The following is a 16,618-nucleotide window of genomic DNA, read 5'->3' on the forward strand; positions in this document are numbered from 1 at the left end:
CTTTTACTCACCGAGTATGGCATGACACTCACACTAGCCCCTAGATCACATAAGGCTTTGTTGATCGTCGTGTCGCCAATGGTACACGGTATTGAGAAGCTTCCCGGATCCTTTAACTTTGGAGGTGAACTCCCTTGAAGTATTGCACTACTCACCTTAGTGAAGGCGATAGTCTCAAGTTTCCGGATCGACTTCTTCTTTGTGAGGATATCTTTCATGTACTTCGCATAGGCCGGTACGTGATTGATTAATTCCGTGAAAGGAATTGAGACTTCTAAATTCTTCACAATCTCCATGAACTTTCCAAGTTGATCATCAAATTTGGGCTTGGCTTGACGACTTGGAAAAGGAAGTCTAATCACAATGGGCTCCTTCTCTTTGGCCTTGTCTTCATTTTTCTTTGAACTTTCTTCTTTTGATGATTCCCCTTCTTTGGGGCTTTGCACAATTTCTTCCTTTTCACTAGCTTGCACAACTTCATCCTCAACTTGCTTCTTCAGTGCCTCATACCTTGTACCACTTCTCAAGTGAATGGCACTAACCGTTTCATGTCTAGGGGGATTACTTTGAGGTGGTAATTGCCCCTTTTGTCTTTGTGAGCTTGAAGATGCTAGTTGAGTCAATTGTGTTTCCAACATCTTGGTGTGAGCTAGAATGTTGTTGATGGTGGTGTCTTTTGCTTGGCTATCTTTTTGTATTTGAGTGAAAAATTCTTGTTGATTCTTTTGCATTTGGAGGACCGCTTTTTGGACATCAAAACCTTGGTCATTTTGGTGATTGTATGGATTTTGATTTTGGTAACCTTTGTTTTGATTGTAAAAGGGTCTTTGATTTTGGTTTCTCATGGGTGGTGGAGTGTATGTTGTTTGAGGGTTTTGAACATTTTGGCTTTTGTATGAGAGATTTGGATGGAACATGGTGTTTTCATTGTAAAAATTTGAATAAGGGGTACCACTTTTGTAAGCTTGGAAAGCATTAACTTGTTCGGTTGTTCCCCTACACTCACTTGGGTCATGACCCAAAGTTCCACAATTCTCACATATCCCACTTGGGATTGATGAGGATGCCGTCATGGCATTGACATGATGCTTTGATGATTTTGAGTTTTCCTCAAGTCTAGCCATAGCTTGTTCAAACTTCAATTTGATTGTGTCAATGTGAGCACTAAGTTGAGCACCCAATTGAGTAACGGAGTCCACTTCATGCTTTCCTCCTCTAGTAGCCTTGCGAGGTCTACTATATTGTGAATTATGGACCGCCATTTCCTCAATCTTGTTCCATGTTTGATTGTCATCAACTTCGGTGAACATTCCATTTGATCCCATATTGAGAATGTTCCTTGAATCTTCATATAAACCATTCCAAAATTGTTGCACTAAAAACCATTCGCTAAGTCCATGGTGAGGACATGAGCGACAAACACCTTTGAACCGCTCCCAAGCTTCATACAAAGATTCTTCATCCCTTTGCTTAAAACCCGTAATTTGAGCTCTTAGCATGTTAGTCTTTTCCGGTGGGTAGAATTTTTTGTAGAAAGCTAGAGCTAACTTCTTCCAAGAATCTATTCCAAGGGTGGCCTTATCAAGGCCCTTCAACCATTGCTTTGCGGTGCCTATTAACGAAAAAGGAAATAAGACCCATCTAATTTGGTCTTGAGTCACGCCCGTTTGAGAGATAGCATCACAATAATCGCAAAAGGTTTCCATATGAGAATGAGGGTCCTCACTAGGCATTCCCCCGAATTGGCTCCTCTCAACTAGTTGGATGAAGGCGGACTTGGCAATAAAATTACCGGTGAGATGTTGTGGTGTAGGAGTACCATTTGGTAGATTCTCCTCGGTGGGTATAGAGTGTGACGAGAATTTAGGCATTGTAGGTGGATTTTGTGGGATATTGTGTAATGGGTTTTCTTCTCCTTCTATTGCGAAAGGATTGATAAACTCACTTGTGGGTTGAACAATTTCACCAACACCTCTCAAATTCCTCCTAACAAGTCTCCTATTATTCGTCAAGGTTCTTTCGATTTCACGGTCAAAAGGTAACAAATCACTTTGTAACCTTCTAGACATGCAAAATATCAAACAACTCAAAAACAATTAGAACAAACCTTGAGGAGTTTTTACTTCCCCAAGGTGAAGAAAGACACAACTAATAACAATAAAAAGAAATCTTAAATCAATTAAACACCGTCCCCGGCAACGGCGCCATTTTTGATCGAGGCCATTTCGTGTTCACAATTAAGTATATGTGGTCGTTGGTCAATGGTCGATACAAAACACAATTTATACTTCACAAACAGCTCTACAATTAGTAAAGAGGCAAGTAAAGGTCGGATCCCAAGGGACGGGTATTGAAATGAGAATTCTATTGTAACTAGTAGTGTCTAGGGGGTGTCACAAATTGGGTTGATGTAGAAGGTTACTAAACTAGAATAACAATGAAAATAAACAAGCAAGATGAATAAAAAGGGGTGTAAACAATTGATTAAAAGCACTAGGGTGTCATGGGATCATAGGGGAATCATGGGATATGATCATACAAACATGTTCTCAAATTATAAGCAAGCAATTATTGTTGTGATGGATTGAGTTGGGTTATGTCTTACAATCCTAGGAAAGTTTGGGTCCCGGAGCCGAATCGATTAGATTGTACAACACCTACAAGTCGACTTAATCTTCCCTACTCAACAACATGCATGGTCTAATGAGACTCGAGTTGGGTTATGTCTTACAAGTCTCATTGAAAAGATAGAAGATGATAGTAAATGCAAGGATTCATAGGCTTAGCATTTCATCAAATATAACATGTGCATGAATTAAGATCAAAACAAGCAAGCAAATAAGATATGAAAGCATATTGATTTAAGCATGAATCATCCCCCATGTTGGTTTCCCCTAATCACCCATTAAACCCTAGCTAAGAGACTACTCACTCATTATCATGTTGATCATGCTAGCAAGGTTGTCAATCATACCAACAATATGAAACATGATGAATAAATGAAAGTAATTAACAATAATTAAAAAGGGATTAAGAGATTATACCTACTAATGATTCCAATAATAAAGCAAGAATAATAGAAGTACTTGAATGATAGATTGAGAGGTTGTCAATCTCCCAATAATAACCCAAATAATCTTCAATTACCCAAAATAAAGGAAGAACAAGAGAGAGATTAAAGAACTAAAACTTGGATTAAAACTTGATTAATACTTGATTACAATATTGAAAAGAGATTTGATTGATATTAACTACACTAATTATTGATAAGAAGAACATGCTCCTCTAATTAGCCTAATGGGGTATTTATAGTGAAAATTAGGGAGGATGCATTAGGGTTAACTAAGGGCTAAACTAGTAATTACACTTTTTAAGTTGAGCAAGGAGGACCCGGTATTTCTGAGAGAAGGGCTTCTCTTTTCGTAGCTTGAAGAATGAAATCCGTGTTGTGCAGGAATCCGTGCGGATTAGAGTCGGGACGGCCGAATTTGGGCTGTGCAATCCGAGCGGATTCAGGAGAGGGACGCTCGGATTGTTGAGGGGGAATCCGAGCGGATTCCAAGGAGGGACGCTCGGATTGTGCTGGCTGGACGGGCGGATTGTCTGCAATCCGTTCGGATTGTTGGTCAGCGTCAATTCTTCTTCTTTTCTTCCCTTTTCTTCATAAATTCCTTGGGGATTTCCTTGGGGACGCAAGGATCCTTTCTCAACATTGTTCTTCTACTATGATATGTACAAAGGCCTTCTAGTCTTGTCTCTTCTTGATGCTTGGTCATTGAATACAATCAATTTAGCCTCGTTTTGCCATGAAAATGCAAGATTCTTACTCCTTTCCTACCAAGGGATCAAAATGTCAAAGAATATGCAAAACAAAGAACTAAAGATAAGAAATGACCCAAATAGGCACTAAAAAGCATGGGAACAAGGCTAATTCGGGGGCTAAATATGCGCTAATTATGGTCACATCACAATTACTGTGGCTCTACTGGACATATACAAGTCAATTGTGTCAAACTTGCTTGGGATAAGAAAAAGAATGTTGAAACTGTTAAGACTTGTGATTTCATAGTGGAAGATGATGTCTCTACTATAGATGAACCTAACGACAATGAAGAACGCAATAATGAGTTTAGATGGACTTATGATATGGCTTTTGATTACTCAATTGTTCCTTCAAAATCAAACAAAATAAATGAGAATCGAAAACATACATTCAAGCCTAAAGTTCATAACTCTAAACCTAAAGCGTCTCATGAAGGTACTAGACCTAAAGCTACTTTCGATAGAACAAAACCTAGAGTACCCCATGTTCCGATTGTTAGACAAAGACCAAGAAAACCCAATGTTAAAGCCAAAAGAATAATAAGACAAGTATGGGTTAGAAAGGATCAAATATATAGAATTACTAACCATAAAGGACCCAACTTAGCTTGGGTACCTAAAAGATGTATTTGATTCATTTGCAGGTAGAAGTGAAAGAAAATAATCTATGGTATCTCGACAGTGGATGCTCGAGACACATGACAGGAGACAGAAATCTTTTTCTTTCACTAGAGCCCTTCTTTGGAGGCAAGGTTACCTTTGGAGATAACAAGAAGGGTATGATTATTGGAGTAGGAAAAATTAGAATTTCAACCTCTCATTCAATAGATAAAGTATATCTGGTAAGTGGTCTTAAACATAATTTACTTAGTATTTCTCAATAATGTGACAAAGGAAATAGAGTTGTTTTTCATGCCGATGTTTGTCGTGTCATGATTGAAGGTACTAGTAATGTTTTACTTGAGGGTCACCGTATGAGGAATTTGTATATGATTGACTTAAATGTTGTCAATACAAATTCCTTTGCATGTATGAAAGTAACTTCCGATGAGTCTTGCTTGTGGCACAAGAGGTTTGCACACATTAGTCCAACTATTTTAAAGAAACTTAAGTCCATGGATTTAGTTGAAGGCTTGCCCTCAATTAAATTCGAGCAAGAGACAATGTGTGACTCATGTGCCCGCTGCAAACATGTTAGATCCACTTTTAAACCTAAGAGAATAGTTAGCACTAAACGACCACTTGAGATGGTACACATGGATTTATGTGGACCTATGAGAGTTAGAAGCCGTGGTGGATCAAAGTATGTATTTGTTCTAGTCGATGATTACTCAAGGTATGTCTGGCCAATCTTTCTTTCCTCTAAAGATGAAACTTTCGATGAATTTGTGGTATTAATGAAGCTTGCCCAAAATAGATATGATAATAAGCTTATTTCGATTCGGACGGATCACGGCACGGAATTTGATAATCAATTATTTATAGAATATTGTAGGGAAAATGGTGTGGGTCATAACTTCTCCGCACCACGTACCCCACAACAAAATGGTGTCGTGGAACGTATGAATCGAACCCTAGAGGATATGGCTCGTACTATGCTTTTGTGTAGTGGCCTTCCTAGAAGCTTTTGGGCAGAAGCTGTTAGTACCGCATGCTATGTGCATAATAGAGCTATGATCCGACCTATTTTGAAAAAGACTCCCTATGAACTTTTAAGAGGGAGAAAACCCAATATATCACATCTCCGTTGCTTCGGGAGTAAATGCTTTGTTCACAATAATGGAAAAGAAAATTTAGGAAAATTTGACCCCCGAAGTGATGAAGCTGTTTTTCTGGGATATTCGGATCATAGTAAAGCTTACAAAGTGTTCAATAAAAGAACCTTGCGCATAGAAGAAAGTGTTCATGTTCGCTTTGACGAAGATAATGTGTTTGATAAAGCTGAACAGGAAGAAGAGGATCCAGATGAGCCCGATTTCTTTCTAGCAAGAAATGAGCCCTTAAATGAAGAGGAAGATATTCAAGGTATCAATGATGAACTAGAAAATTCTGCAAACGATCCTAAGAGAAGTGATGAGTCCATAGTTAATGATACTATCGACCCTTCCTTAGATAAAGAAAGAGATCTTGAAGTTATACCTAATGATGTTGTAACTTCCGATCCAAATCATGATATTTCTAACGAAGTTAGTAATGCTTCTGAAGAAAATCCCGAGTCCAACTCAGGGGGAACAAATCATGATTCTTCGTCTGCAGATGATGCTAGTCCATCAAATGATAATGAGCCTAGAGTTCTCAAAAAGTGGAAACATCAAAGCTCCCACCCTTTGGACAAAATCCTAGGGGATCTAGAGCAAGGCATTAAAACTAGAAGGTCCTTGAATAATTTCTGCTCGTTCTTTTCGTTTCTATCAACTATTGAACCTACCAATATTAAAGAAGCTCTTGCTGAACCTGATTGGATAACCGCTATGCAAGATGAGCTTCAACAATTCGAACGTAATAAGGTATGGCACTTAGTGCCACGACCTAGTGATCGAACTGTTATTGGTACAAGATGGGTGTTTAGAAACAAATTGGACGATACAGGACTTATTACAAGAAACAAGGCACGACTAGTTGTCCAAGGCTACAATCAACAAGAAGGGATCGATTATGACGAGACCTTTGCACCAGTAGCAAGACTCGAGGCTATACGTCTCATTATTGCCTTTGCTGCTCATAAAGGAATGAAACTATTCCAAATGGACGTTAAGACAGCATTTCTTAATGGTTATTTGGAGGAAGAAGTCTATGTAGAACAACCTCCCGGATTTTTAGATAGCAAGTTTCAAAACCACGTTTATAAATTAGACAAAGCTTTATATGGTTTGAAACAAGCTCCAAGGGCATGGTATGACAGATTATCCAAGTTTTTGTTACAAAATAATTTTACAAGAGGATCTGTCGATAAAACCTTGTTCCTAAACTCCGAGGGTTCTAATTTACTTGTTGTGCAAATTTATGTAGACGATATTATATTCGGTTCTACTAATGAAAAATTGTGCAAGTATTTTTCTGATCTAATGACTTCTGAGTTTGAAATGAGCATGATGGGAGAACTGAAGTACTTTTTAGGCTTACAAATTCAACAAACAAAGGATGGTATAAAGATACACCAACAGAAATATATCAAGGAACTAATCCGAAAGTTCGGTATGGAAAATGCAAAATCATACGATACACCTATGGTACCTGAAAAGAAGTTGACTATAGATGAACATGGTAAGTGTGTCGATGAGACTACATATCGAGGTATGATTGGTTCACTCTTATATTTAACTGCAAGTCGTCCTGATATAATGTATAGTGTATGTGTCTGTGCGCGATATCAATCGTGCCCTAAAGAATCACATATGATTGCAGTTAAACGTATCTTGAGATATTTAATTGGTACATCTAATTTATACTTATGGTATCCACTTGAGTGTAATTTCGATCTAGTAGGATATTAGATGCAGATTATGCTGGATGTTCTTTAGATAGGAAAAGCACTTACGGGTATGCAACGTTTGTTGGACCTTGTATTATCACATGGGGTTCGAAGAAACAAAATTCGATTTGCAATGTCTCTGCTTTGAAGCCGAGTATGTATCTCATGGACTGGTATGTTCTCAATTACTTTGGTTAAAGCAACAACTATGTGATTATGGTATAAATGTAGGACGTATGCCTATTATGTGTGACAATACGAGTGCTATAGTAATTTCTAAGAACCCGCTTGACAAAGACTCGAGGACCAAACATATAGATATTCGACACCATTTTCTACGGGATCATGTAGAGAAAGGCAACATTTCACTTGAATTTTGTAGTACCGAAAGGCAATGGGCTGATATCTTGACTAAGGCATTAGCTAGAAAACGCTTTGAGTTATTGAGACTTGAGATTGGTTTAATTAGTGATAATTAAATCCGTCATAATTATGTCCGGGAACTGAATGACCGGCTAGGAAGATGAGATTGTACGATTGTGTCCGTATATTTTTGTTGCAAGTTTAATTATGTTAAATAATATTTATTTTACGTGTTATATCTTGCTTATGTGTATGGTAATATTTTATATTCTGCATAATCACATTCCTTACAAAAATTCGACAAAATCTACAATAAATTGCCTAAATATAATAAAGATAATTCTATCTTATTATATTCCTACACAAATCCTGCCTAAACTCCATCAAAAGATTTTCTTTCCTAATCTTACATGAAACAGGAGATAATACAAAAAGCAAAAAAAAAAAAAGGAAAGAAAGTGCCGAGAAAAAAAAAAAAAAAAGGGGGCACGAGAAAAAAAAAAAAAAAAAAAGGAGAAAGTGCCGTGAAAAAAAAAAGGGCACGAAAAAAAAAAAAAAAAAAAGAGAAGGAAAGTGCCGAAAAAAAAAATAAGGAAAGGCATTAAAGAAATATGGAAATTGGTATTATTCTCTATCTTTAAGGAATCCTATTCTTACCTAAACTCAAATTCCTTATGCTATATATACCCCTTTAATCTCTCCATAATTCTCATCAATTCTAATCATCTAAATCCTAATTACCTTTTGCTACTATCTTCTATTTTAATAATGACTAATCAACCTACAACCCGTTTTCAATCCAAGAAACATGTTGTTATTAGAAAGAAAGTAACCCAATCACCGCCAAGAACTCGCTCCACCTCACCGGCCGACAACCCCCGTTCCCCACGGACCACCGCCGACATGCCCGACAACGATAAGAAGCGACGGAAATTGGTTAAGGGTAAGGGAAAGTTGGTTTCCGAAATTGAGGTAAGTTCAAAGACTGAAAATTATATACTTCAAGATGGTTCTTCACGAGTTCTTTACGCACAACATATGGATGATTACACCAACAATGGACTGAATAATCTTCGTTTAACTCAAGTAGAACGAAGTAATATCAATCAAGTTGCTTGATATCGCATTCACGCAGGACGCGTTTATTCGTTTGATTGGTTAAAGAAATATAAAGCACTTGGTTTTTTCAAGAATTTTCTCAAAGATCAAGGATGGGAAAATATTGTTGCTGTAAGTGGTCCTATCTTTCCTATTGAGGTATATCAATTTTATGCTTCTGTTCATCTTAAGGAAGGAAGTTTGTTTGTTGTGGTTAATGAGACTTCCATAAAAGTCTCACTGGTGATTTGCGACTTGGCTCGAGTTCCTGGAGGAGGAATCGAAATCAATCCAAGCGTAGAATGGGGAAGTCTGACACCCGAAAAGAGGTTGATTGTGAAACGGTATTTCAAACAAGATGCAACTTCGTCTGAGACGATCTTAACTGCGAAGTTGTCGCCGATCTTGAGGTTCTTTTTGAACTTTCTTTGGACTACCATTGTTCCTCGAAAAGAAGGTAGAGATAAATTCGGAGCACATGAGATGATTATGATGAAGGCTTGGCTTGAAGGAGAAAAGGTTAGTCTACCCTTGCTTGTGTTTCATAAAATTATACAAGCTAGTGTAACGGCTAAGATAGATGATTTAGCTTCTACTTTAAGTTTGCCTTATGGGAATTGGATCTCACGACTTTTAGAGAAGAAAGGAGTAATTGGGAAGCATAGTTATGGGGTTATCACTAATGACGAGATGAGCGATCTTTATCTATCTTATATGAAGCTCGTTATTAATGGCAACGAATTAGGTTTTGAGACAAAAGGAGAAAAAGGAGGAAAAAGCAATGTGAGTTTTGATATGTTGGATTCTAAGATGGATTCAAACTTTACTTCTATTCTTGAAAGGATTAATGAACAAGACAAGAAATTAGAAGAATTGTTTGATCTAATTAAAAAGGAAAGGAGAGTTGATACTAGTGGACCAAGTGAAGTGAGCTCGGCTCGTATAAACACCGTGTTGTCACGGTTTGATACACGACTCGACAGTGTTTTTAAGGCCGCCGTACGAACTCACTCCGAGTCTACTCAAATGAAGGAAGGAATGGCTAGTTTGGTTAAGTTTGGTGATGAGCTTTTGCAATCTGGGAAGGAGATGAGGTCTTAGATGCAAACTATATATGAAGCAGTAAAAGCTATGACTTTGAGGATTGGTAACTTCGATACTCGATTGACTGCCCAAGCTGCACTTCTAGACCATTGTCATGCGTGACTCGAGGACTTGGAATATCGAACCCGTCCTAGGTCCAACCCGCCAAGCCCACGCTACCCTTGACCATCTTGCCCTAATCCATTCAACCTAGCCTTATCTTTTTAATTCCTTTGCTCACAATAAAAATCCATTCTTATGGATATTAGCTTTTTCAATTCCGCATTATTCCTTGTGTGATTGCAAGTTTATAATATTATTATGCTAATTAAGAACTAGATTTTGTTTAATATAATATGTTTTTCATGATTATTTCTTGTTTCATAATATATTATTCTGGTCGTTTTATGTTTGTTCTTATCTTTTCAATGATGCCAAGAGGGGGAATTGTTTTTATGATTTGCGACCGTCTCAAAGTTAATTCTCTCATGGCGTTCTACAGTTATAACTTTGAAAAGCTTATTAGTTTCTGCGCTCAACTGTTCTATAATTTGGGAAGTATTATGTTGAGGGGGAACTAGACTTAGACACAAATCATAGGAGACTTGTCATCATCAAAAAGGGGGAATTTGTTGGACCTTTAGTCCTAATTAATTGTTTTGATAATGACAGTAATGATTTGTATGTGGACTTAATATATAAACATATGCGTGTAATTGTTTGCTTAAGTCTTTATTTAGAAAGGAACAATTACAATGACGCAAGCTTGAAGTTTGGACCAAGGAGGTACAACTTCAAATACACTTGATCGATGTATTCAAGCAAGATCAAGATTGGAAATCAACCACGAGACTCAAGATGAGAGACTTGTGAAGAGACGATTCGTTTACTGAAGATCTACTGAAGATTAGATAGTATAGGTCGTCATCCGGTAATGGTTTTACTTTGTTTGATTTAAAGGTTAGTGAAGTTATGACCTAATAGCCATAACTTCATTACTAGACAAAGATGATGCGTTAATTTTTGGAAAATATATTTTTAATGGTTTATAAAAATAAGAGAGTATTTATTTTAATTGGAATTAATTAATAAGAATTTAAGTTGAATAAACTATTGGTTTGTAACACGATATTTATATCGTCATGCAACCTAGGGCTTTAACTAAATTCTATCTCGATTTGTTGTGGGCTATAGAAGCAAGAAGTGGACCGAAGGAGCCCTAGAGGCCGGCCAAATCCTAGGTGGCCGAACCCTAGGTGGGCCGAACCCTAGGGAGGCCGAAACCCTAGGGAGGCCAAACTCCTCCTTCCCTTGCTTCTTACTTGTTCATCAAGTCATTTGTTTCCAGAACATTCCTATGCCCTAATTCCAGAACATTCCAAACCCTAATTCACTCTACTATAAATACTCTCATTCATTCAACATTAATTGTTGACACACACATCTACAAATTTCAAGAGAGAAAAATATTTTAAGCAAAATCATTTGAGCTTTAATTCCTATTTTCCAAATTTGCTTATACAAAAATTACGCATCAAATTTGTCAATCACTCAAAGAAAAATCGTTATAGGATACTAAATACACAAGGGTATTATACTCACTCGCATAACGTGAGATTAGTATTTATCGTTGTATTTTTCTTATTAACGTAAGAGCAACCTAGAGTATTTAGCGATACTCAATCTGAGTTATAATCATATAGTTGATTATACGAGTGGATTGATAATTTTTGTAATCCGGAGAAAGGTACTAAAAATTATTAATCGAGAATAGTGGACGTAGGTTTCGACTTGTGAAACTGAACCACTTCAAAATCCTGTGTGTCTCTCTTTCTCTCTCTCTCTTTATTATTGTTATTTCGATTTTGCATTTATTGTTAATAATTTAATTAGTTGATTTTAATCAATAAAATCAAGTAATTAATTTATATCATATATTTCGAAAAAGCGGTCATCGTTTTTAATACTCAATTCCCCCCCCCCCCCTCTTTCGTATTCGATCAATAGACTCCACAATCTCCCTTTTAATAATCCAAAACATCTTTCAATAACATTTCTGGCTTTAGAATGTCTCATGTTGAAATACTCTTCTGCACTCATTGGTTGTCGATCCCCCCACTCCTTGAGGTGATATCTGTGACCTCTATATGGTGCTAAAAAACCCTCACAATTTGTATACCCCGCGTCAACCAAGTAATAGAAACCTTCAATTTATTAAAAAAACAAAAAGTCATTTCATTTTACAATTGAATATATAGTTATTCTTTTTTTTTAACTACTATCATTATTTAACTTTATTACCTTGAGGAACCTTTAAACCACGAGGCTTACTAATAGCATCTCGAAGGACACGACCATCATGAGCAGATCCTTCCCAACCAGGTTGAACATATATAAACTCCATAAATGGATTACATACACCTAACACATTCATAGCAATTGAACCCTTCCTTGTTCGATATCTTGGTCTATCCTCATTTGGAACTTGTACACTAATGTATGTGCCATCTAAGGCTCCTAAACAGTTCTACAAAACAACAAGTATATGTGAGCGGGCTTAATATTTGCAATAATTATTAGTCTTGTAAAAAAATATTGCAATTGATTAAATAAATTATAATACCTGAAAATATTTCCATCTACCATCTTCGCATTCTTCCATTATAGGCTTTGGCTTTTTAAGTAAGTGGTTATGTAATTTTAGTACAGCAAGGAGACAACGATGGAAGTTTCTACTCACACTTTCTCCACTTCTGAAGAAATGATTTCCTATCGTCCTATTTTTAAAATGATGTGCCAATGTATATAAAAACATGGCGACAATTTCTTCTAGTGACATATTTCGAGTTTCCTTCAAGTCTCCAATATCTCTAACCATCTCACAAAGCACGTAAAATGTCTTTCGATTCACACGAAGTTCGCTCTTACAAATTATATCACTATACTTAATTAGTGTATGCAAGTGTCTTTGTCTAAGACGCCTTTTTTCATCTTTACTATACCGAGGATGCTCAATTCTATGAATAGTCACGCCCATCATACACAACACTAGATATAGAATAATGACTATATTAATCACAACCAAAATAGTCAATAACAACTCAATCTGCTTCTTCTTCCTTCTCCTTAATAAGGTCAATTGAAAGGGGGGCATTTCTGAAACCATAAATTATGTAACTATAAGACAAATGAAAAAAAATCGAATAATGATTATGTAACCATGAATTATAATTACCAGCTAGTCTCACTCGTAACTAAATGAAAATTTTTAGAGTCAACCTCGAGGGATATGGAACAACATTGTTCTTTCAGCCGTCCCACGCATATAAGTTAAGGTATTCAATATTCAAAGTTCATATTTTGTGTCTTCCATGAAGACCGCCCTTATTCAACTGTCACTTTGTGCAATTCAAGGTGCATGGACTATCAAACTACATACCATAATTCACATAATAGTCTCTTACGTCTATCAAACTACATACTTGTTTTACAAGATTAATGAGGACAGGGAGCCAATGGATAGGAACACCCGACAAAAACGACCAAAGCTTACTAAGCATTCCTTCACAAGAGAACTAATATCACACACTTCGACACTCAATGATGGCAGAGCATACAAATTAATTTTAAGCACTTATTTATCCATAAGCGGTAATGTATATGCAAATGATACGTAGAAAAGTTGGTTCCAGGTTGAACCCCTCGAGAATTCTTTCAGAAACAGTTTAAATCCTACCATTGTCATCTACTTCCCTTTTGAATAAAAAGGGCAGTAGGTCTCTTTTGTGACGGTCACAATTTGTGACGGGCTAAATGTGACCACTTTATGATAAAATGTAACCACACATAAAAATGGGTACTATTACAAAATGGTCACATTTTCTCATAAAGTGGTCACATTTAGCCCGTCGTAAGCTTGTGACGAAATAGTACCCGTCACAAACGAGAATTAGCGTGAGGGAAAGGACATATCAATTAAGCATTATGCCGAAAAATCTGCCTTCCTAGCACAAATCATCAACATTATTGTCTGTCTAAACTTTCTATCAGTGCAAAAGAAAAGGAAAAAAGAAAAATTCTTGTAAAAGATGAAAATTTCAACCTGAAATGATGGCAAAGCGTAGACCGTATGAAAGCAACACATATAGAAAAAATTGTGATATTATTACCCGCAAAAATTGGCAGAGTATACACATCCAATCAAAGAGTAACTCATTTCTAATTACGTATAAAGTTGTTTAAAGAACAAATTATGTATACTCATCTTTTCGTTTTAAGAAGAAATTATTAAAAAAAAACAATCTTCATATGCGTTAATCAAATTAAACAAAAAAAAAGAAAAATTGAAAGCTAATTTGCATACCTGACAATCTGACAATGGAGTTTCAAGAGATATCAATGGAGAAATGTTACGAAGAGCATGTACCGTTTCTTTTTTTTTTTTCTTCTGTTTTCAATAGCTTTAGGGTTTGGATAGAGTGGAATGGAGTTAGAATCCTGGGATGAGACGTGGGTATGGGATTCCAATTGTTTGGAATGGATTTAGAACCCCTTAGGTATCAAACTTCATTCCAAAAGTGTCCAACCAAACACTTGAATGAATGAAATCCATTCCAATCCATTCCAAATAGCCCAACCAAACACCCCCAAATGGAATGGATTCTAACTCCAGAGAAGTATGGAGTTAGAACTCCATTTATGTTTATACTTGTTTCGTTCAGGAATACGGAATAATAATGTATTGGGTAAAATAGAGTTAGAAACTTGGGGGAAGAGATAACTATAAGATTCCAAGGGGTTGAAACTTGAAATGAAATTAAAATCTATCGGGTATGTAACTCCAATCCTGATGTAGGTCAATAAGGGAACAAATGAAAGCTGCTGGAAACACACGGTTTTCTAGGCCAACTAGAAGAAACGGTATCCTAAACCGTATAGGACTTAGAATATTAGTTATTATTTTCGAAAAAGATTAGGAAAACTAGCTTATCCTAGTCAAGTTAGGAAAACTTGTTATTTCCTAATCCTAGTTATCATGGGATTTCTAAATTCTGGTTATATTTTTAATTATTAGTTAAATAAGTTTTCTAATTAGATTAGGAAAGAGTTAGATAGCTTAATTAGCAAGTTAAGGAATTAGATCTCGAGTCAGATTGTGACATCGAGTAGGACTATAAATAAGGACCGATTGTGGCCTTATTTTTCAGATTATTCAGATTATGAGTTTTTAATAAAAGTTTACATATTGTGAGCTGTCAAATTAATCTTGCGAGGTTAGTTTTTATTTCTTCCTTGAGAGGTTGAAGTTATAGTAGGTTGAGCTATAACCTTGCGAGGTTAGAACGAGATCCACTATCCTATCCGGTTACCTTGTTCCAATTCACGCACATCATTCAATCTATTTCTTGTTTTCAATCATTCACACAAAAATCCTCACATAAACAGCCTGTATTCATTAGTTTTCAAGATTTTCAATTCGTTTTTAATATTATTCCGCTGCCAGCTTTACAAACCCTAATTCGTTCGTTTAAAACCTACGAATTCTATATCAAATTGGTCATCAGAGCTATGTTCAAATTTGTTTCTTAACAAATTAATCTTGGGAAGAACGAAATTATGTCTCGAAAAAAACTCAGGCAAGCATTGAAGAAATTGGAGGAATATGAGGAAGAATTGTTATGGGAAGACATAACAAGGAGAATTGATCAGCTTTCATCCAAATACGAGAAGTGGGAGCGTGAACGTAATCAATCTTATGGAGCAAAGGAAGAGGTGATAAAGATTGAATCTCCTAAAGTTGCTCACGAAACAGGAGCAGAAAAACATGGAGAGACGACACAGAACAGTCCAGACTACTGTCAAATTGTAGAGACGACTGACCTTATCCAAACGAACTGTCCAGAAGTCTGTCAGATTCCGAATGATGAATTAAATGAGAAAGACGATATATTTACATGTATTGTCAAGCCATTAGATGAAGGTGATCAGATTGAAAAACAAAAGGCTGAAAATTTTACTAATAATCATGAAGAAGAGGAGTACGTAGAAGACGAGGATGAACAGCTCAAGGTTAATATAACCTCAACCAAGGGTACTATAACCTTAACCAAGGGTACTATAACCTCAACCAAGGGTACTATAACCTCGGATAAGGTTAATGTAACCTTGTTTCATGAACTTTCAAATCTGTTTATTCATGAACCCAACAAAGCTAATATGATGTTGGGTAAGGTATTATTAGATGGTAATGATTGTTCAAATTTTCAATACAAAGAACGTTATCAATCGCCCCTTGAAATATCAATTGATAAGAAACTATATGGTGATGAATGTCTATGCTTTTTCTTCATGAGAACGATTTCTGAAGTTGTTCACGGCGGTCTTGTTAGCTCAAGCAAGTGTTATTTCGATTTTTCTATACTTATGCATGGAGGGAGGTGGGGTGGAAAGCACAAGCAAAGATGGTTCAAGAGGCGCGAAAGGGGCAGGCACAAAAAGGGGAGACACAAGATCAGATGGTCAAAGAGAAATAGGTTTAAGAACAAAAGAAAGAGTCTTATGTGCTGCACATGGATTGCTATTAACAAGGTTAAGATGGGATGGTTCATATTTGATCCGGGAGGTCGATGGTCCAAGAATCGGGTCGATTCTTTTTTGAAGAAGGGGAGAATGATGTAGGTCAATAAGGGAACAAATGAAAGCTGCTGGAAACACACGGTTTCCTAGGCCAACTAGAAGAAACTGTATCCTAAACCGTATAGGACTTAGAATATTAGTTAT

The 16,618-nt window shown here is 36.5% G+C and overlaps 1 non-coding gene across 1 annotated transcript; it reads left to right on the plus strand.

The window, feature by feature from the left end:
- Positions 1-1,392: 1,392 nt before the first annotated feature.
- Positions 1,393-1,499, plus strand: LOC141650630 (small nucleolar RNA R71). The gene has a single exon (XR_012546651.1). It is a non-coding gene; the product is annotated as a small nucleolar RNA R71 (small nucleolar RNA).
- Positions 1,500-16,618: the final 15,119 nt, after the last annotated feature.

Source organism: Silene latifolia, chromosome 3 (assembly GCF_048544455.1).
Source record: "Silene latifolia isolate original U9 population chromosome 3, ASM4854445v1, whole genome shotgun sequence".
NCBI classification, from domain to species: Eukaryota; Viridiplantae; Streptophyta; class Magnoliopsida; order Caryophyllales; family Caryophyllaceae; genus Silene; species Silene latifolia.